This window comes from Danio rerio, chromosome 19 (assembly GCF_049306965.1).
Source record: "Danio rerio strain Tuebingen ecotype United States chromosome 19, GRCz12tu, whole genome shotgun sequence".
NCBI lineage: Eukaryota > Metazoa > Chordata > Actinopteri > Cypriniformes > Danionidae > Danio > Danio rerio.
Genome location: NC_133194.1, coordinates 3,393,495 through 3,416,246, shown reverse-complemented (window position 1 = coordinate 3,416,246; position 22,752 = coordinate 3,393,495). Strand labels below are relative to the sequence as shown.

General features: G+C 37.9%; 1 protein-coding gene across 1 annotated transcript in view; it reads left to right on the top strand.

Moving 5' to 3' along the window:
* Positions 1 to 22,752, top strand: part of bop1 (BOP1 ribosomal biogenesis factor) — a 127,095-nt gene that overhangs the window by 55,519 nt on the left and 48,824 nt on the right. The window lies entirely within an intron of this gene.

Here is a 22,752-nt window from a genome sequence, read left to right as displayed (position 1 = left end):
TCAGGCAGGGAGCAAAGTGGTTCTATACAGCTATCAACTTCAGCTTTTTTAACTCCCAGTTAATAATGGCCTTTCTTTTTTCCCTTGCTTGCTTTAGTGGTTTGAAATCTTTTTTCCTTGCCTCCATACTCGTTTGCTGGCTTCCTGTCTGATACCTTCTGTCAAACCTTGTTGTTTTTATCTGCTTACATTCTGGTTTGAGTCTGTCTGTCTATCAGTCTGTCTATCTGTCCTTTCTTTCTGTCATTTATGTTTTATTCTTTCTCTTTCTTTCGTCCTTTCTTTCATTTTTTCTTTTATCCTTTTTTTGTCCTCTTTCGTTTTTTTCTTTCTTTCTTTCTTTCTTTCTTTCTTTCTTTCTTTCTTTCTTTCTTTCTTTCTTTCTTTCTTTTTCTTTCTTGTTTTCTGACTTTGTCCTTTTTTCTCTTTCTTTCGTCTTTTATTTTCTTCGTCCTTGCTTTCGTTCTTTGTTCTGTTTATTTCTTTCTTTCTTTCTTTCTTTCTTTTGTTTATCATCCTTTTCTATCTTTCGTTTTCTTTTTTCTTCCTTTTTTGACTTTTCTGCCCTTTTTTCTGTCTTTTTTTCTTTATATTTTTTCTATTTCTGTCTCTTTATTTAATTCTTTTTCTTTTTTTTCTTCTATTGTCTTTTTTCATCTTTCTGTCCTTTTCTCTCTTTTTTGTTCTTTCTTTCTTGGTCTCCTTTTTCTTTTTCGTCCTCTTGTCCTTTCTGTCCTTTCTTTCTTTCTCTTTCTTTCTTTTCTTTGTCTTTCTTTGTTTTTTTTTCTGGTCCTTTCTTTTTTTATCCGTTTTGTCCTTTCTGCCTCTCCATCTTTCTTTTCTTTTTTGCTTTCTTTGTCTTTCCTTCTGTCTTTTTTTCTATCCATCTTTTTCTGTCTTTCTGCCTTTCTCTTACCTATTTTATTTTATTTTTTCACTTGTCTTATTGTTTCATCCATTATCCTTTTTTTGCTTTGATTTTAAATTCCTGGTTGCTTCTTTACATCCTTTATTTGTCCATCCTTCTTTTAATTATACCTACCATCCCTTCCTTTCTTGTTATTTGTTTCCTTCTTAATTTTTTTCTCTTCTCTACCTTGCTGATTTTAAATGACTTTTTCCCATCCTTGTTTTACTAATCTCAACACCTTTCTAATTTTCTCTTCATCCTTATTTAGCTGAAATCACTCTTGTTTTCAGGTCTAATCAATTTTACTATGCTTCTTTTTACTTTACCTGTTTTCTTGTACTTTTTACACCATCTGTACTTACCTTTACACACCCCCTGGCTTTTGTCTTCATCCTTCTTTGGTAGTTATTCTGGATCCTTCAGAGATTTTCACACTGCAGGCCTTCTTACCCACGCTACCCTCTTTTCATGGTACCCATCGATACCTTACCTCAGTGTTTTACAGCGAGCACTGTGTCAGAGTCTTTTGTGCTGAGTGTGTTCCTGTGGTTTTCTCCTCTAGTCTGAGTCAGTGAGAGTCCGATATCTCAACGGGACACATTGTCCATGAAGATGAGTTGCTTTTCACCCACTTGCACTGTCAGGCTGGACCAGTTTAGTCACAGGAGAGCAATGGCAACACGATGTCATAGAGCAGGACCATAACTCAGATCATGGCACCTGTTCCTCTTCCAGTCAGTACGGCAGATTTGTTTTTGAGGAACACATTTATGAAAGGTGTATTCATGTTCTTGGCTTAAGTGTGAAAATTTGTCTAACACTCACAGTTTTGTAACTTTAGAACCAGCGGTCATTAAAAATGTTGTTCCCAACTTGATCTTACTAGCCCTATAGAAGTCCGCTTGGGGTTTGTGATGACGACACAAATCTTTACGTTTATTTAATTATCTAATATTGGTGATTTTAATATTTTGTGCTTGTACTTTGAATGCTTTGGGCCTGTGGGCCTGTCATGGATAAATATGAGGCTAAAACTGGTAGCAGGTGGTGATTAAATTTTTTTTAAAAATTAATAATAATAATAATAATTAATAATAAAATAGATAATAACATTAATAAAATAAAGTTCCTGTCTCAGTAATTGCACTGTAAAAAAATACTTTTAATTAACAGTTTCCCCATTTTGTGATTTACAAGTGTTTTCCATTTATTTCCGGTTGTGAATTGCATTATGGGACCTTGACCTCTGCTCTGTTGACTTTTAAAGTGGAAATTCAGCTCTACACTTTAACAAAGTCACTTTTATGAAGTCTGTAAAGTAACAAAACATGAACCGTCTCTGTTTCACTGATGCAGTTGCTTTTTAAAATATATGCTCATATTAGCTATAACCTTGCATAAGCACGTCAAGTTCAGCTGGAGAAAGAAATGCTGATCTCTTTTTTTAAAGTGTTGCCATGCTCACTCGTAATATCAGCGCTCCATTGATAATGCCTTTTTATAGTCGCGGTGTGTGCACTTAACTCGGAGTAGGTCTTCTCAAAGGTGATTGACCTAACTCGGATCTGATATTCTGAAACCGAAAACTCTTGAGTTTTTAATTTCTCGGTAAATCAACTCAGAGTTTAAGTTTAAATTTCGAGTTGGTTGAACCTTTTCATTTATCATTTATTTGACTCGGAGTCAGATATTTCGCTAAAGAATGGTTAGTTAGTGCTGAGATTCGCTACCTGATTGGGGCTTTTGTGTCATTGCGTATCCTTCCCTTATTCGTCAAGCCCCTATCACATGACTAACACATGGCTTTAACGCTAACGTAAGACAGCAGACCAGCCTTCACTGTAAACAACAACATGGACAAAGAAATGGGAGCGTTGTTTGCACTATTGTGTGTTTTAGTCGCCATTGTGCAGTTATTCATTTGTTACGTTTAGTAACAACTAAACCTCGTCGTCTGTCCACAAAAACACCTCTCTTGCTTTCTTTGCAATCGCGTTCATTGTTCAACCGGCGATTGTTGACTAACAATAACCAAATGCCGAGCGTGACACATGTTTCCTGGTTATACTAGAACGTGCATGCCCAGAGTGTGCGAATGGTCACGTGATATACGTTTTTGGTGGCGTAGTGCGGACGGAGATATGTTCAGAAACGCTAGGTGAAACCCTAGTGTGAACGCGAGTCGTTTTTGATCTAAAACGCCGTTTTAAAACTAAAAAGCACTAGTGTAAACGGCCTTAAACACGGTGCCGTATTAGATTTAAGCTTCAGATGGATGTTTTTTTTGTTTGTTTTTTACTTAGAGCTGTTACACACTGCATAAAGCTCATTTTCAAAAACCTATAATAGGGGCTCTTGAATGGTGGTATCTTGTGGGCTGTTGCACTTGAGTTTGAGGATGGGTAGATGGTAGTGGTAAATGGTAGTTTTGGTAAATGGTAAAAGTAGCCCTTCTTTGGTTAAGTTTTTATAATACAATATTTATTCTGATGATTTTGAACCTAACATATATCCTATTTTACAAATTTTACTAATAAACCCTAAAACTAAGCCATTTCAAAGTATAAAAATATAAAAACGAGTAAATCTACCACCAAAAAAACCTAACTGAATTTGAAAATAAAAACTAAAACTAATGAAAAATCCAAAACTATTATAACCTTCTCTCAGATTAGAAACTCCACTATTATAAACTCTCAGAACTTATTTTTGTATCACTAATATGTTTGTTTCTGTTTATTTTTGTATATTTTATTAACTATTATGATGTTATTGTAGACAATATAATAAAAACCCAAAAGCCGTGTTGAAAGTTATATTTTTATATACATATAAAAGTGGCAAAAGCATTTCCATACAGCTCATATCTGCTTGATGAATCTTTAGGTCACTCCTTGATGTCATTATAATTTCATCTCCTATTTAGCCTCTGGAAAATGTGAAGTTATGAACGGCGGCTTGTCATTTCTCCCCCTCCCTCCCGCTTGAATTTTGTGTAGATTTCATATTTCTGACATTAGCTCAAGACTATAGTCTGGTGGCGTAACGATGTGGTTTTCGTGCCGTTTCTCTGGGAATGACGGCTCGAGATGGGGATGATGAAAAAGACGTTCTGCAAATCCATATTAATGCCGTCTCGTGTTTATTCTCTTTGAGCCGCAGCCTCATTAATAAGCCATGCGAGTTAAAGGCCAGACGGGATATCTGATTTCCGGCGTTCACTCGTGGTCAACCTCAAGAGAGGCGGATCCTTGATTCATTTTTCGGACGCTTTAATTCGCTATTTATTATTATTATGAGTGATACTAGCTAGACTATACACTCTTAAGCAGGATTTGTTCATTCGTTCACTCCACTGAATGCTCATGAAGATAAAGGAACGTGACACTTAACACGCTTCAGCTTTAAAGTGGAAAACACATTCATGTTTTCATTAATGAAAGTGGTTTTGTTCATGGAAGAGGTTTATATTCCTCTGAGTGGGAGAGCTCTCTTTAATTTTATTCGGGATTTCTGACCTGCCTTAACTGGCAGCTGTAAATCACTACTTGAGTTTTTAACACAATTGTCTTGAAATAATGCTTTCCGCATGTCGAAACATGTATTATTATCCTGTTTCGAACTTCCTTTTTTCCTCTTCCCCTTCTTTTCAAATGCAATTGGAGTAAAATCCTAAAGATGTCTTTTTTTTTTTTCCTCCTCGAATCCAATTTTGGAAGTAGAATAGCTTTACCAGTTGCCCTTCAGACGTTTTCTCTTCCAGACTGAACAGTATCAGTTGCACGTCTGCAAAGGTTGTGTCTTCATGAAGAGGAGAGCAAACGCTTCATAAACGCGTTGATCTTCTATATCGTGCATATGTGTCATGTTCACCAGCGAACAACCACCAGATGTCGCTGGTAAACACTCACACACAAACACACACTTAGAACTACACTTCTGCCTTTTCCTGGACTACATTTTCATACATGCACTTCTCCCTGACACCCATGCTCATTCACCTAACTTGATTGCATTCACCACCTGAACCTTGTCATAGACTGAACTCTCACAGCTGTAACCACCCACACAATGATTATTTGGACTATTTAAACCCCTCTTTTCCACACACATGTTGACGAGTCTTGTTTACTGTTAAGTGACATTTCAACGCGTTTCTCCCTGTCTTGTTTCTCCGTGTCTGAACCTAGCTTTGTATCCTAGTTATCCTGTTTAGCCGCCAGCCTTTCGACCTTTTGCCTGTTCCTTGATTACGACTTTGGATTTGCCCGCACATACCTGTTCATACCTGTTTTGACCATTGCTTGCCTGACAAAGAATAAACCTGCATATTGGATCCTACCTTCTGTTGTTGGTGTCACTCCCCGACATTACAATATGCCAACAGTTCATTATCTTGAATATTATTTTTATATTTTCCAGTTTGCTTGGACATTAGTTTAGGACAGGGCTGTTCACTCGGCTTCTGAGGCAATTTGTTCCAGCCCTCCAATTGGTGTGACCACGACATTAAAAATAAACTTAGTTCTGTCGAAAAACGGCCACTGTAGGTCTAAAGGGACGTGCGTCTTTTCAATAAAGCACGAGCTGCAGTTGACGGCTGCAGAGATCGTGAGTCACGTGACATTAATAGTGGTACAGTACAGTTCGGTATGGGTAACCTTTATCAGGCTTGTGTTTCCACTTAAAAGGGTACCAACTCGGTTAAAATAGTTAGGTTAAAAATACCCCATCATATAACCCAATTATAGTTTATTATAGCACCTTCCCAACGATGGGTTATTTTGATTAAATGTTATTTTTTTAAATGTTATTCTAGTGTTACTACTCTTCTTGTACACTGCACTGATATAGTTAATAGGGATGCAACGATTAGCCGATTTCACAATTATCTGTGCTTTAGTTCGTCATGGTTAATTAATCGTAAAGGCTTCTCAACGCGGCATTTCAGTTGCACAGAAAAAACTGCTGCAACTAAACAAAGTTATGCAAAAATACAACATGTGGGCTTGTATATGCTGTTGTGTCATCACTCATATTGCAAGTCATATCTCTCCGGCCCCTCATTTGTTATTCTTTTGTGAACTGGCCCTCGTGACAATTAACTCATGCACTGTAAAAAAATAATATGGCTCGACGGCAGATGTTTGTGTTGTTTTAACTTATTTGAAATGTCCTATTATACAGTAAATATCATTAAGCGTCCTATTAGGTAAATGTCCAATTATAAGCTTTGACAACATTAAGGTAGACTGTAGGTGTCATTGTAAAATGGCTTTATGGTTATTTGTGAATTTGTAAATGTAGATTGCTGATTGTTAAGGTCATTGCATAAGTTGAAATATTGTGACTGGCCTAGTTTGTTGCCTCTTTGAATCGCTGAATGCCTCCTTAATGGTAAGTCACTTTGGACCAAAACGTCGGCTAAACGACTAAATGCTAGTAAAATTAGCACGTGATTATCCGGGCCTTATATCTAATTTATGCATCAGCTGAAACTACAAAAACATGCAACGATTTTGACTCAATGAATCCAGTAGAGAGCTCAGCACTTTATTCTTAATGAATTTAACTATTTTTAGTGTCCTTGTCAGGACGGCAGTGACGCAGGGACATTTCTCTCCACTCATTAAATCTCAAACTCCCCACGCCAGTCCATTTGTCCCGGGAAGAGTCCTTACAGGAACGCCTCAGAACGACATGACGACATTCATTAGGCTCAAGCAGAGATGGAATTTCTGGCTACCTCATAAAGATCGACCTCTGGGGTAACGAATGACAACGCTGGTTATCAGGAACGCGTCCCATCTGACTGCCATTAGCTCCTACTGACCTCCTCCAGACATCTAATCCTGCAGACAAACACTTATTCTTGCCGGTTGTTGAGCTTTTGGTGTTTGGTTAAACACCCGGGGTGCGATCGGATGCGAGTGGCCGTTAGGATTTGTCTGGATGGGTTCACGTCCTGAAAAAAAAAAAAGCCTGTATCACTTTCAGAGGCTTAATTCAAACCAGATGCCATCAGACTTTCAGAGCTGCTGAGGGAAATGGGTTAATTTATGCAAAATAAAAAGTGGGTGGGGTTTATCCAAAGAGAACCAATTAAAACAGCTGCTGCCTTTGTTTTCATGTCGAAATTGGGATTAGTTTTTCAGTTATATTTCCAATGCATTTTTTTGCTAAATCTTTCCTTTTTGGTTATATGCAGTCGATATCAAAATTATTCGAAATGTTATTTGTTTTAGATACTTCCCTAGTGCCATTTAACAGAGAGAGATTTTTTAAAAAGCTAATGTGTTCAATAACCGTTTATTATTAATTTCTAATTAATAATACTAATATATAATTAATTGTTATATATAATTTTGATTAATAATAATTTCTTTTTTTTTGCTATAATGACAGTACATAATATTTTACTAGTTATTTTGCAAGATAGTGTTCAGCTTAAAGGGCCATTTAATGTTTTAACTAGGTTAATCAGGCATGCGTGTGGTTATTTGTTAATTTATTAAGTTATTTATAATTTAGTTATTTATCATTTTATTTTTGCTATTTAGCTATTTATTTTGTTAGGTATTATTTTATTTAGTTTTTTTATTTAGTTATTTATCAGTTTGTTTAGTTGGTTATTATTTTTTGTTATTTATTTCTTTTTGTTAGTAGTTTTATTTATTTATTTAGCCATGTAGTTAATTTATTTAGTTATGTTATTTAGTTATCTATTTATTTATTTTTCTTATTTATTTATTTTTTATTTATTTAGCTATTTATCTATTTAGTTGGTTATTTTGTTAGGTGTTTAGTTATTATTTATTTAGTTTTTCATTTATCTTTATGTAGTTATCATTTTATTTATTTCGTTGGTTAATAAGTTATATTATTTATTTAGTTTTTTATTTAAGTAGTGAGTTATTCTATTTATTTAGTTTATTCAGTTTTAGTTATTTTATTTCCTTTATTTAGTTAGGTATTTAGTTAATTTAGTTATTATTTTATTTATTTTGTTATTTCATTTATTTATTTCGTTAGTTGATTAGTTAGTTATTTTTTATTTAGTTTAGTTAATTTTATTATTATTTACTTTATTTCGTTAGTTAGTTAGCTATTTAGGTAATTAGTTATTATTCATTTATTTATTTATTTATTTAGTTATTACTTTTATTTAATTATTTTGTTAGTGTTTTTAACTTTTATTTCCTGTTGAACCAAAAGAAACGAGGCCTTCTTCAGAAGAAAAATATATACAATAATAAATACTATAGATGTTTCTTTACTCTGATAAACCATACTTCGGGAATTTTTTAGTTTTTTCATAAAATGGCTAATAATTTTCAATTTGAATATCCATGCAATTTTGCTCTGAAAAAATTTGATTTTTTTTTTTTTGGTCAGATTAATACATTTGCATTTGTTTTTTTAATGGCACTTTTTAATAGATCTAATTGTATTTATAGGTTTACATGTACCATACAAGTAGCTATGTCTGTCATATTCTATAGAAAAAGATCTCTGCTTTGTTTTCAGGCCGCTTAATTAAAGTCAGACACAATCTGACTTTTTGCTGAGGGTCAGTGAGTTAATTTATTCAAAATAGAAGGCGGGGTTAATGCGGAGAGAACAAATAAAAGCAATTAGACCAGCAGCTGCCTTTGTTCTCATGTCGAAATCGAGACTTTTCCGTTGTTAAAGCGCTCCTGCCCTGTTCGCTTTTATGACGTGTTTTCTCCCGGGTGCATTTACAGTGCGTAAAGCATATAAACAGGCCCAAACTACTGAGACTCTGACTTGGTTTCTTCCATTGTAATATGAAGGCCGGAAGACCTAATTGAGAACAGTCCATCTACACGTGTTATTTTTTTTTTGTGTGTGTATGTGTATGCCCACTGACTCCAAGTATTTGGACTTTTTCTCTTTTTACTGTAGTTATAACCTGCTGTAGTGTGTTTAGTGAGACTCTTATTATTATTATTATTATTATTATTATTATTATTATTATTATTATTTTTGTTGTTATTTAGAAATAACCTTTTGGAAGGTTTAGTTTCAGTAAGACCATGAAAAGTTATATTTTGGAGACGTAAGACTTGATTTTGGCTCAGTGGTTAGCACTGTCGTCTTACAGCAAAAAGGTTGCTGGTTCAAGACCCGGCTGGGCATTTCTGTGTGGAGTTTTCATGTTCTCCTCGTGTTGGCGTAGGTTTCCTCAGGGTGCTCCGGTTACCCCCACAGTCCAAACACATGCGCCATAGGTGCTTTCAGTAAGACATATGCTGCAATAGTTGGTGGTTCATTCCACTATGGCGACCTCTGAAATAGGGACTTAGCCGGAGGAAAACGAACCAATGAATTAACGAACGAACACGAATGAATGAATGAATGAATAAATGAAACTTAATTTTTACATTGGGAATTGATTGGGTCTTTGAATGCAGCTGATTTTGACTGAGATGTTGGTCAAAAAAGTGTATATATAGTGGATTTGTGAAATATATATAATGTTACACTGGTAATGAAGAGCTGAATGTTTTACTCTGGCTATTTTAGCATACTCAAGTAAAGTTTGCTTTACAGTTTGCCTTAAAAGGTGATTTTTATGTGCCGTTATTTATTAATTCTACACACATTTGGTACTTTCTGATTCAGAAATGAAAAACCTTTTTTGTTGTATTCACAGACTCAAAGTATCTGGACTAAACCGCTTTATTGTAGTCTGTTCTGTAATTAATTTAGTGTTTTATTGTGGTTTTGGATTGTGACTTTTCATCTTTAATGTCTTTTAAAAAGCACATTTCTCCATTAAATATGGATGCAAGTATAAAGTCATTGAGAATTGCTTTTGAATCTTTTATTTTTCCCATTTCTGAGTAAAACGTTAATTTTGTTAGACATAATTCAAGACTTGACTTGATTTCATGCATTAGGAATGAATTAGATGGTTAAAAGTGACAGAGTGCTTACTAAACCAATGATTTATATTACATTTATGGTATATCTAAATATTCATGAATTAAAATAGTTTAATAGTGATAGTTAATTAACAGTAGCAGTATCCAGATTTTAGGGAGGTTCTTAGGTTGCTAGGCAACCATCAATCTTTTTCTCAGAGGATGAGAAGCTGTCACTCTGATACAAGTCATTTATGGAGACAATTACAAGGCACGCCAGTGTTTGTGTTCTGTGTTAAAAGGGCACCTATTTCACCCCCTTTTTTAAGATTTTATATTAATATTATGGTTCTTTTGAGTGTGCCAATTTAGGTTCAGTTCAAAACACAGATTTTGTTATTATAATGTGTTAAAACATGTCATTTTGGGGGCTTGTACTCAGGTCGTTGTTTTAGGGGTGTGTTGCTTCACATGAACATTAGTTTTGATTTCCCGCCCAACGTAACGAGGGCGGAGCCAAGAGCTCCCTCGCTTTGTGTTTGGCAACAGACAGGCAGACACAGAGAAGCAACATGAGTGAGAGGACCAGCATTCAGCCGTACATGTACGACTCGGACACAGACCAAGTAGAGTGTACGCAATCATTTGTGTCTTTGTATAGTTTTACAGCCAACTGTGTGCTAGTTTAAAGTATCGAGCTTGTACACCAAGACTAATAACCACGCACACTGAATTAACTTTGACTGAGGCTATATCTAAAGGGCGTCACACGCTGGATGCGCCACTCAGAGCTGCGACACGGCACACCAGACATTTGCATGTTATTTAACATGAAACTATTCAGATGGCGCGGACAGCCGCCGACTTGCGGCGCTGTTGTGTGTATTCTGATAGAAACCTATGTTTAGAATTCTGAAATGCATGGCGCTGTGCATTGCCGAGCGGCGCTTCTGGTGTGCGACATGCAGGCAAGTTCGTTATTTTATTTCCAATGGAGGGACACGCACGTGAGGCAGTGCGCTTGCACCTTCTGGCTGCACCCAGATCTATGACCGCAGGAAATGCAAACGGCTGAAGTTTAAGTTAGATGCAATGAAAAGTACACATGTTTGCAAACCTACCTAAAGTTACAAACAATAATCCCAATGAGAGCAATCATGTGTAGAAAATTGATGTTGTGTTGAGCCCAATGAGCTTTACACCTAAAAATAGAGCAAGGGTGTTCCTTTAGACATCGCTTTGACTCGCACGCTGAAAATGGCGGTTGTAAAACAAACTTAGGATATGTCAATCAATATTGGTGGGCGGGGGGACCTCACTCCTACGTCAAGTTGCGGTCGAGCTCAAAACCGATCAAATTAGTCCACCGCTTTTATGTTGTTAAAGTGAAAAATAAGGACTGTGTGTGTTTATATCACCCCAATATGACGGTTTATACACTATACCTACACACACGTCTGTCCAAACAGCTTGAAAAGCAGATTTTTCACTGTAGGTTCCCTTTAAGATAATTGGTCTACCGAAATGTGTATATTCCATACTAGCTGAATGATCAGTTCCTGGAAATAACCAACCAATTGCAAGAACTCTAGTAAAGATGCAATATGCGAATAGCCCCTAAAGGGCTTCCGTCATTTGCAATATCCAGCAGTTGATCTTCTTGCACAGCCATTTTGTTGACATATAGGTTGCAGATCAATTCCTTGGCAGTACGCGGGTCCTTCTCAGGGCCTTTTCCGCTTTAGAAAGAAACTTTTCAGACGTTGTTCCCTACTCATTTTGCTGCTTGTGGGTTAAATTTGGGCACTCAATTTCAATGTGGCGTTATTTCATTGACATATGTCGTGGGCGCAGTATGAAGTCGGGATCGCATTCATGTAATAGCCTACGAGCATGTCAATCTCTGCTTGAGTGCCGATTTCCTCTGTTCGTGCACAAAACCTCTTGCGCGCTCTCAAATATAAGCTGCTCATGTGCAAATTTTCTTGCGCGCCCTCAAATAAACGCGACTGAAGTGTGATTTATTTTGTTTATGTACCGAGTATGTCTCCAGCATTTATTAGATTTGCTAGGAATATTTATGAATGTCTCCGATAGACTTGCGGAGCGGACCGCGACTTTAATGCGTCCTGAAGTAAAGCGAAACGGCTACAAACTCAAGCAAGATAAAGTCATTATATGCAGAGCCACAGACCTTTATCTATAAATAAAGTATCATTATGGAAACTTTGTTCATCATAACTGAAAGCTACGCCGTGTTTGCTGGTCTCACGCATCACGCACCTGTCAGTCAGCACATCACCCTAAAGGGTTAAACAGAACGCACAGCACTACTACGGTCACAGAAAAGTTTGCGCTGTTATTATTCACTTACCTTTTCATACTTTTTTGGTGCAATTTTAACCCGCTATTTAAAAACGACCGAATATTTTAAATAAGAAGCTGTATTTTAGCCGTGGCGGGATGAATTTTGGTGTGGCGCCCCGCCACGGAAGAATGAATGTAGCGGAAACCATGTGGAGCAGGGGTCACCAAACTTGTTCCTGGAGGGCCGGTGTCCTGCAGATTTTAGCTCCAACCCTTATCAAACACACCTGAACAAGCTAATCAAGATCTTACTTGGTATACTTGAAACATTCAGGCAGGTGTGTTGTGGCAAGTTGAAGCTAAAACCTGCAGGGACACCGGCCCTCCAGGACCGAGATTGGTGACCCCTGGGGTCCGTTCTTCGTACCTCGCTTAAATGATCTATGATTATTTGGCAGATCCCGGATCTTTTCATCTTGATAACTGATCTCTCGCTAATTTGGTTCTTCAAACGAGTTTGCGAATCAGATTAGAATGTCTGGATAAACTGATCTGAGATCGCTGCGTGTGTTGTGAAGGATAAATCTATCGATCCTCGAAATCATGATCAGCAATGCAACGATTGGCTGACGGCACAGCAGCGTAATGACATCATCTGATTAATATTCAATTATCCATGTGAGCAAAATTACATCAAATTAGCAGTAAACGGTGTGTTAAATATGACACGCAATAACCTTCCACATTTGTTGTGAGCTGCAGGCTTTACACTTTCATGTGTCAAGAGTATTCATCATGTATTTTAATGCAAATCAGTGTTTAGAAAAGAGTTTCCTTATTATAGTAGCCGTTTTTTAATCGGTGTAAAGAATAACTGGTTGTTTACAAAAGCGTTTTCATATTGGTAATGGCGTCTGCAACTTTTGTGAAGCATCAAATCACCGGCATATTAACTATCAAAACATGTTTATGACTGCATAAATGTATTATTGCTTTAAAAAAAGTCACATATTGTGCATTTCTATTATACACAATTTGTACTAAAGCGATCTAAAAAGTTCATATCAATAAGTTTTCTCTTTGCACCACCAGGTGGCAGTCTTTGTACTTTCATTTCGAGGGTGCAGATTGCATACGTTTTATTAATATGTATAACTTAATTTATTTTATTAATGACTATAACTTTATATATATATATATATATATATATATATATATATATATATATATATATATATATATATATATATATATAGTTAAAAAATATATACCATTTTCCCAAGTGTATATAACTACTACTGTAAGAAAATATCAGAATTGGGAACATACTTTCTGTATTATCTTTGCTTGAACTGAGCCGATCTAATCCTGTTTATATGAATTGAACCTGCTCCCGATCAGGTTTGACCCAGCAGAACTGTTGCTATGACAACAACTCTCGGATCAGCTTTGAAGAACGAAACGATCCTGGATCATGTCAAATCGTCAATTACCAAATCCAGCTAACTGAGTAACCCACGTACGAAGAACCGACCCCTGATGTAGAGTGTAGCTGTAGAAAAAATCAAAAGTACAAAGTGTAAAAATATAAAAGAGCTATCTATACAAACAGAAACTTAGACGTGTTTTGGGGAGTCAAAAGTATCAAATACACTTATTTCTTCATGTCCAATATAAATATAATGGATAAATAATATGTTAGAGCAGAATAACCAATGTTGTAACACCGCACTAATTATTTCACAAATACATGTTTTGTTCATCTGTTTTTAATTCATTACTTATTTCACATCTATTTCTGTCATCATTTTTGAAGCCTCTTGCTTTTATTGACAATTTAATATGCTTTATTTCCAAAATGAAGTGAGCAGCAAATGTGAGAAGTGCTGCGTTTTGCAGAGCTCCTATTTCTCCTGCTACTCCGGCAGGATGCTTGGGTTTGGGTATTATTCCATGACCATTTTCCAATTTAGATTTTTCCAGCGAGCTGTTAGCGGTGGATGTTAGCGGCATCCTAATGGGCCGCGCGCAGCTGCCGCTCAGCCACATTCGCGCTCGCAGGGATGCGGTACGCTAACACGTCTGCACGCATTCCTGCCGCACACGCATGGGCCTGTTTTTGGATGGAGCTCATGGAAAGTGTGGAGGTGGCAGCGGTCCACGGCGGAGCTTGAGTTTACTGGGATTATAAATGATCCCATTAGAGGGAAATGCAAACCTGTATTTGTGGGGAGGAGACGTCTGCGAATGGCTTGTCGCTCACTGGCCCGTGCCGAGTGGGTAAACCGAGGAACCGCTTCCATAAATCCCAGTTTTTAAGCAGTTCCCCGTCCTGATGCCCGTCCCATCGACTCCCGTTAAACACTCTCCGTCAAATCAGCACTGCTGCTGGAAAATACTCAGTGCCAGCGAGAATTCATAAATCAAGTGGCTTAATGCAGCGGAGCGCGTTATTGAAAATGAAATGGCAGCGCTTTTCAATTTCAGGCTTGATTTTTGTAAATTGCCCCTGGAGAACTTCTAGATGGATTGATGTTATGAATGCAGCAGGTTTGAGAGGGTTCGTCATCACAGCTCAATGCTGAAACCTGCAGGTGTTTCTCCAGCAAAGCTGATCTGCAAAGGTAGAAAACAGACATACAGAGATCTCTCCGACTCTACTATAAATATATACATCAAAAATATATTTTATAATCATTATTATGAATTTTTACAACAAACAAGCATATGTTTTAATACATTCATAATTGCGTTCAAGTTTTACCATTATGCTTTTTTAAAAAAACACTATAATATATAATAAAAACACTATATAATACATTTTGCCGTCCATAATACCTAATAATAACTCCGGCATAACAGTCCCACTCAGGGCCGGAGTGGGACTCCTGTTCAGCCCTGGAGTTTCAAGCATTAAACCGGCCCACCTCAGTTCACGACTGACTATATTAAAATAAGGTCATTTTCAATTCAGTTTCTAATAACACGATCACGTCTTTTTCAAGAAAACAGCTGCTTTAGAACTTCAAATGGTCAACAACCTTACAGTTTTATATGTCTTAACAATAAAAATGAAAAATAAAAATAGAATTAGGTGGGGATCGAACGTGGATCGAGGACGTCATAACGCAACATGCCGACCACTGGACCACAATGGCGCTGTTACGCTTGAGTGGCCGGAATAATACTTCATTACCCTGCAGGCTGCATTTTGCTCATGGGAGACAATAAATAAAAAGAGCGGAGCTACGGCAAAATAATGAATAAAAAGAGTGAGGCCATGTCCAAATAAATAAATAAATGGAAAAAAAAAAGTAGATAGAAACACCGGCCCTCACGGCCAAAAAACTGACCGGCCCACCGGGAACTCTCCCGGTCCTCCCGATTGGCCAATCCGGGCCTGGTCCCACGACATACTTTCACATCTGACACTCGAATACCCTGTCAGAAAAGTCTAGTGCATAGGTCTCAATCTCAATTCCTGGAGGGCCGCAGCTCTGCAAAGTTTTGCTCCAACCTTACCAAACCCAGCTGATCTAAAACAACTTCATTAGTTGTATCGGCGATGTTTGTTTGATCAGGGTTGGAGTAAAACTGCAGAGCTGCGACCTCCCAGGAATTGAGATTGAGACCTATGGTCTAGTACAGCGGTGCCCAAACTCGGTCCTGGAGGGCCGGTGTCCTGCAAAGTGTCCAACTCCAATCAGACACACCTGGTCTAGCTAATCCAGCTCTTACTAGGCTTTCTAGAAACATCCATGCAGGTGTGTTGAGGAAAGTTGGAGCTAAAATCTGCAGGACACCAGCCCTCCAGGACAGAGTTTGGGCATCCCTGGTCTAGTGGCTGGGAATGAGCTTTTACAGTGTCTGCTATAATGTTAATGTTGTTTGTGTGTTTACATTGATGAATATGGCCACTGTGTAAATACACAGTATAGTTACGATGTCATTGCTACATTAGATCATGATGATAACAACACGATATTGTAAGATAAATACCAAAAAAAGAATGCAACTGGAATAACGACAGCAGTCGTGACCGTTGATATGAAGCAAGAGATTGCGATGACGTGCTGGTGCTGTAGTGGTGTCCCATTTCTTACAGGTACATTTTTAAGCCCTTCACACTCTGTTTCAAGGGGAAGGGGTAGTTAATTCGTTATTAATGCCATACTCCATCGCGATGTTTCACATTAAACATCATACGATGCCAAATTGGTCGACATCGCCCAACACTAGTAAGTACAAAACAAAAGTTTCCATCTGAAGCTCCTTCAAGGAACTCCAGTTGTAAACACTTGCTCCATCAGGCTCGCTGCTCTCAGCACTGCCCACACTCGTCACCGCTACCAAGCCGACCAATTACAGAGCTTGACCTACACGCCATTGTTTTTGAGAGGTATAAATCAGCCGTTACAGGTATAGCGAAACACTCGTGAAGAAACTTGACGCTGAACATTACTGTAGAGCAACACAAACAACTCATAAATGCACAGTGATTCATATAACTTAACGCAGAATTATTACTCGGCGTTTATTCAGATGTTTTCCACATCCCTAAAGCCTCATTTCCACCAGCACTGACTTTGTAGCTGTCTGTCGCCCTGTCCATGTTTTTTATGGTCATGTCTGTCAGTGTTGGTGGTCAGTGAGAGCTCATCATTCCACCGGACGTCCACTGCCATCCTCAAGCAGACGTGTTTTTGGTGGAGACGTACAGGTGTCAGATCAGTCCAGTCAACCAGACACGACCATAAACGTCTGCGATATCAAACACACTTCTCTAATAGACTCTTTCGGCTTGTATGGGGACCAGAAACTCTGACCGCAAACCCCTTCTGTCCATCGCCACATCCTTCAGCTGTTTAAGGCATTATCAGAGTCTGGGTCTGCTATCTCTGCTTTTAATAAGCGTGTGTGTTGGTACTTTCACTGCCACTGTGTCAGTTTGTTTGGAGTCTGCCTTTGGTTTCTCTGCTTGCCGGATGATCTGGGTTGTGAAGGAGTGTTTGTGAAGGTAAACAGATGGACTGGTCTCAGTCTGTGTGGTCGACTTGCTGTCGAGATACTCGTGTTGTGCAAAGTGACTCGGCATAGGTTTACATGATGTGATGGTTACTTATTTAAGTGATTGGTTCAGTCATTCATTCATTTATACATTTATTAATTCAGTCAGTCATTTATTAATTCAGCCATTCGTTATTTCGTTCATTCAGTCAGTCCTTCTTTGAATCATTCATTCAGTCATTCATTATTTTGTTCATTCAGTCAGTCATTCTTTGAGTCATTCATTCAGTCATTTATTATTTCGTTCAGACATTTGTTCATTCATTCAGACCATTTTTCATTCATCTATTCATTTATTCATCCAGTCAGTCATTGTCAGCCATTCATTTACTTAGACGTTTATTTACTCAGTCAGTCATTTGTTCAGCCATTCATTTATTTGTTCAGACATTTTTTTAATTCGTTCAGACGTTTATTCATTTACTCATTCATTCATTCAGTCAGTCATTCATTCACTTATTCATTCTACCACTCATTTGTTCAGCCATTAATTCACTTAGACATTTATTCATTCATTCAGTCAGTCAGTCATTCAGTTATTTTTTCATTCAGTCATTCATTCGTTCACCCATACATTCGTTTAGACATTTATTCATTCATTCAGTCATTCATTTATTCATTCAGTCAGTCATTCATTCAGTCATTCATTCAGTCAGTCATTCATTCACTGTCATTCATTCATTTATTCGCTGAGCCATTCAGTTATTCATCCAGTCATTCATTCGTTAATTCGTTCAGCCATTCATTCATTCATTCAGCCATTCATTTATTGTCATTTAGTCATTCATTCAGTCATTCATTTGTTCAGCCATTCAGTCATTTATTCATTGTCATTTATTCATTCATTTAGTCATTTATTCATTAGTTTATTCGTTTAGTCATTTATTCATTTAGTCATTCGTTCAGCCATGCATTGGTTTAGACATTTATTTATTGTCATTCACTTATCATTTAATTATATCATTTATTCATTCGTTGCCATTCGTTTATTTGTTCTGTCATTTATTCTTTGTCATTTGCTCATTCAGTTATTCATTCAGTCATACATTTATTTATTCATTCAGTCATTCATTAACTCACTATTCCTGTTATTTTTATATATTTTCATACGTATTCTTTCGTTCAGTCTTTTACTACTTTGCGTTCTTCTATATTTATATTTTATTTCATAGATTTTTTTTTGCTCTAATGCAATGAAATTGTAATTTTATAATAACTTAATTCAATGTATACTTTCATTTATTTACTTTTTGTTTTAGTATTTTATTACACTTTTTATCCATTTCTGTATTTTCATAAATGTATTTAATTTTATTGCTCTATTTTAAATTTTATTATTCTCTTAACGTTTATAACTTTTTTTTTTTGGCAATTCTATAATTTTTTTTATTTTAAATTATGTAATTTACTTTCCTGCGTTTTTTTTTTTTTTTTTTTTTTTTTTTTTTTTTTTTTTTTTTTTTTTTTAGTTTGATCATTTTCCTTTTTTATACTTTCTGTATTTTACCTGTTCTTGGAGTCATTGAGTTTACTTATTTGGGAACAAATACTAATAGTTTTTACTAGTACTAAGTTATAGTTATCGCCATGTTAGTTATTACTAGCAGAGCCAAGCAACTTACAAGCACCTTGTCAAAAAAAAATCTGCACGTGACTCTGACATTTCTGACGTCTGACATTTCCTGGCGTGTGTACGATTGCTTGAATTGACCATTTAATAAATGCAAGTTTGGACAAACTCAAATAGTGTATGTGCAACCCATATGTCAAATATAAGCAGACTAAAACACGGACAATAACCTGCAACTCCTCTGCCAGCCAGACTGACTCCAAACAGTTGCATGAAAGATGAGCCGCAGATGTTTTGGGGCACAAAGTGTGACACAGTATTACGATTGAAAGCAGGCGCCTTTTGAGAATCTGTATATATATATTTTCCTGCTTCCAGGATTGGGTCAGGCAGCCGAGCGGGAATGCTTCACTTCCAAGCATGCGGTTCCCGCTCCAAAAACAACTTCCATTCAGTGCTCCCGAGTGACAGCGCGCTGGTGGGACGGTTCGCGCTCTGGCGTTCAGCAAAAGGAGAAATTTCAGAAAGAAGAGTCGAGGAGGAGAAGAAAAATGAATGAGTGAATGCGACGGATTACGGCTCATCCTGACTCACACACGCAAGCCTGACCTGAATCACTCTTACTGACACTGGGAGGATGCAACTTTCTCCCATGAGCCCTTTCTGCTCCACTTCAAACACCAAACTTGACTCACTTTGGCAGCGCTGACCGATTGGATGACGTCGCGCTTTCAGCAAGCGTATAATTTCCATTTCTGCGGGAAGACGGCGCGTCCCGTGTCATTAGCCCATGTGTGTTTCGCTCCCGTTGGAGTTTGCCGATCTCTGTTTTGTGTCAGGAGGCAATTCCCCACGGTTGGGATTGGAAATGGCCACTTTGATGCATTTGGTAGCAATGAAGGCCGTCTGCTCTTTCCTTCTGTCTAGACGGCTTCAGGTTGTTGTCAGCGTTCAAGAAAGTGACTGTTAGTCATTTCTGTTCCTTGCGGTGGGTTCCCTCATGATGTAATGCCCTGTCAGACTGGCCAAATTTGGGTCTCCGTCTGGAATGTGGCAGTAAAATTGAAACTACATGCGCATTTGGATGGAGAAGTGTTTGTACACACACCTGCCACTCTATGTAGGACCTCTTTAGACTGCGTTTACATGGACATCAGTAGTCTAACTGTTTGCTTTAATCTGAATAAGACAGTGATATGATTAAGGTGTACATGAGTTGATTTTTGAATGTTCCTGTCATGAACCCGCTTTAATTGTTATAGCACAGATCAAATAACGTCATTGCGTCACGCTATCTAACTTTCAAATAGTGCTTTGGGATCATTCGTTTGGCAGCACTAATAAAAATTAAATATAGACCTAGCTATGTGTAATATATGTTAATGGATTATATAAAAAAATCATATACAAACACCACCACACTTGTGCAAAATTCAGGAGAATATAAATAATGTGCCCTGCCTTGTAATTGCTGCAATGAAAGCTCCATCTTGTGAAATAATTTATGCGTTTACTGGTGTTTCAGCTGAAGAATAAACCCTAAGGCTAAAGGGCCATGACACCCCCGTTTCAGCAGGGTTTTTTCACACCTCTACTTTGGAAAAAGCCAGAAAAGTGGGCGTGTCCAGCTCTGTTTAGGGGGGAGTGTCGAAGGAGGGGAAAAAGGGAAGGTCTGTAAAAATTTGCATAAAAATGGGAGGGTCGCTTCGGGCATCAGCTGATTGTCACAGAGGCAAAACAAACACACAGACGCAGAAGAGAAAGACAGTGGCTGCGTCCGAAACTGCATACTTCCAAACTATATAGTACGCTAAAATCAGTATGTGAGCCGAGTAGTATGTCCGAATTCATAGAATTCGAAAATCAGTATGTGATAAGTACCCGGATGACTTACTACTTCTGGCGAGATTTTGGAGTGCGCATCCCATGCACGCTGCGCTATTCCATGATGCCCCACGAGCGAATTCATGAATGGGAGTAAAGCAACGCAACTGACGCAGGTAGGTCAACGTGACCATGACAAAATGGCGATTTCCATTCCTACTTTTCACATTCATACTGTATAGATTGTACTTTTCTAACGGCAGAGTAGTACGGTTAAATTCATATGCAGTACCTACTGAGTAGTAGGCGGTTTCGGACGCAGCCAGTAACTGTGTTTACGTGGACATCAGTAATCCAATTATTTGCCAAATTATTAAATGGTGGACTTTAACTGCAGTTTGGCTCTTTCATTCAGGAATTTCATTCTTGGCCCTCGTGACGAGCGAAATATTTGATTCGAGGAGCTGCTGGAAGTGTGTATTTTTAATGCAATGTTTGATACCGCAGTGTGAAGGAGAGAAAAAAACTCTTCGCATTTCTCAGTAACTTAGATGCACTCGGCAGGTAGCATCAGAAAGCCGTGTGTGTTATTCCGGTCACAATGCGGCGAAAATCCTACACGAGGGTAAAAGTTTGATTGTGGTGCTAACATGCTTAATCTCGGAGAGCAGCATTTACAGCGGATGTTTCAGTCCATAATATTGTAGTGATATTAACGTACGGTAAACTTTATTAACTTAGAAATCATTTGACAGGTCCGTCTTTAAACACTGAAAGAGTACTGCTGACCATACCAACTAACTTTGCCTCTGAATAAACAAACAAAGACCACTGATCGCTCGCTTACCAAATCTGTAGAGACAGGACATTCAACACCAACTGGAACCATGTCTTCATTAAAAGGAGACGTCGGCGCCAGTGGTGTTGTGGTTAGTGCGTCGACACATGCACTGCAGTGCTCGCGGCGACCCGGGTTCGATTCAGTCTCGCGGTCCTATGCCGATCCTTCCCCTCTCTCCGCTCCCCATGCTTTCCTGTCAATTCTATCTACTGTCCTATCAAAAATAAATGTGAAAACCCTGAAAAAATAATTATAAAAAAAAAGGAGAAAAGCGGCAAATCTGGATTTCACCATTTCCAGATGTGAAAAACTCTCGGGTAAAAAAATGTTCCTTCGACATGTATTTCTGCAGCGCGTCGCGTGCACTGCAATCCACATCGAGTCCAGCTGCGCTCTCATAGAGGGAAAATGAAAACAAAACCTTCTCGGCAGCAAAATATAAAAGCAACACTGACGACCCGTATCTCCAAACAATTCATGTTCTCCTTCTTGTTTTGCCAACACAATTTGGCGTCTCTCTGCTGTCTGAACACTGTAACAGGTAAGAACAGTCTTGGAAGCTATCATGCATATTAATGAGGTTGCACCGCATACACAATAGAGTGCGCTGAATGGTTTGAACCAAGTCTTACTCATGAATGAATGCAACACACTCCGAGACGTAATACAGTACTCCCAGGTACAGACGTCCAGTCTACATGCAGGAATATACGCTAAGATCTCTTGGCCGTTACGCAGTTTCAAACTGGAAGTATGAATAATATTAACGCAAAAACAACCAATTTTCACTTTTTAGTGGGATTTATGTGTCCTAATAGTGTTTTTAGCCGTGTGGGACACACATACGACTGTCAACAGCTCAAAACATGTGTTTTGGTGTTGCGTGACCCTTTAATAACCACATTGTATTACCTTCATTTCGCATTCTGATGATCTGTTTACCTTCAGAAGTTCATCTTGACCACGTCTGCAGATCTAAATGCATTGAATTGCTGCCTGTCATCCTGTCTTCTTAATACTCCTATCAGCAGAAAACCATCAGGATCTCCTCAGCTTCATTTCCATTCCTTCCACTCCACATTTATGCACTATCACACCATCTTAAACCACAAAGCCTTGGAAAATACACCATCGCTTTCGAGTAAGCGCATCTGCTCCGGTTTACCCCTGCATGAGGTAAACTGAAGACTAGTTAAATACACGTTCCCCTTTAGTTAAACAAACCTCGCCTGCTGAATCATTTCGAGTGGTGTTTGTTTTGCCGTATTAGTTCGATCTCATGATTTTGACCTCATTACGAACGATGAAGTCACAACTTTGTGCTGCAATTCCAAGGATTTTCCTG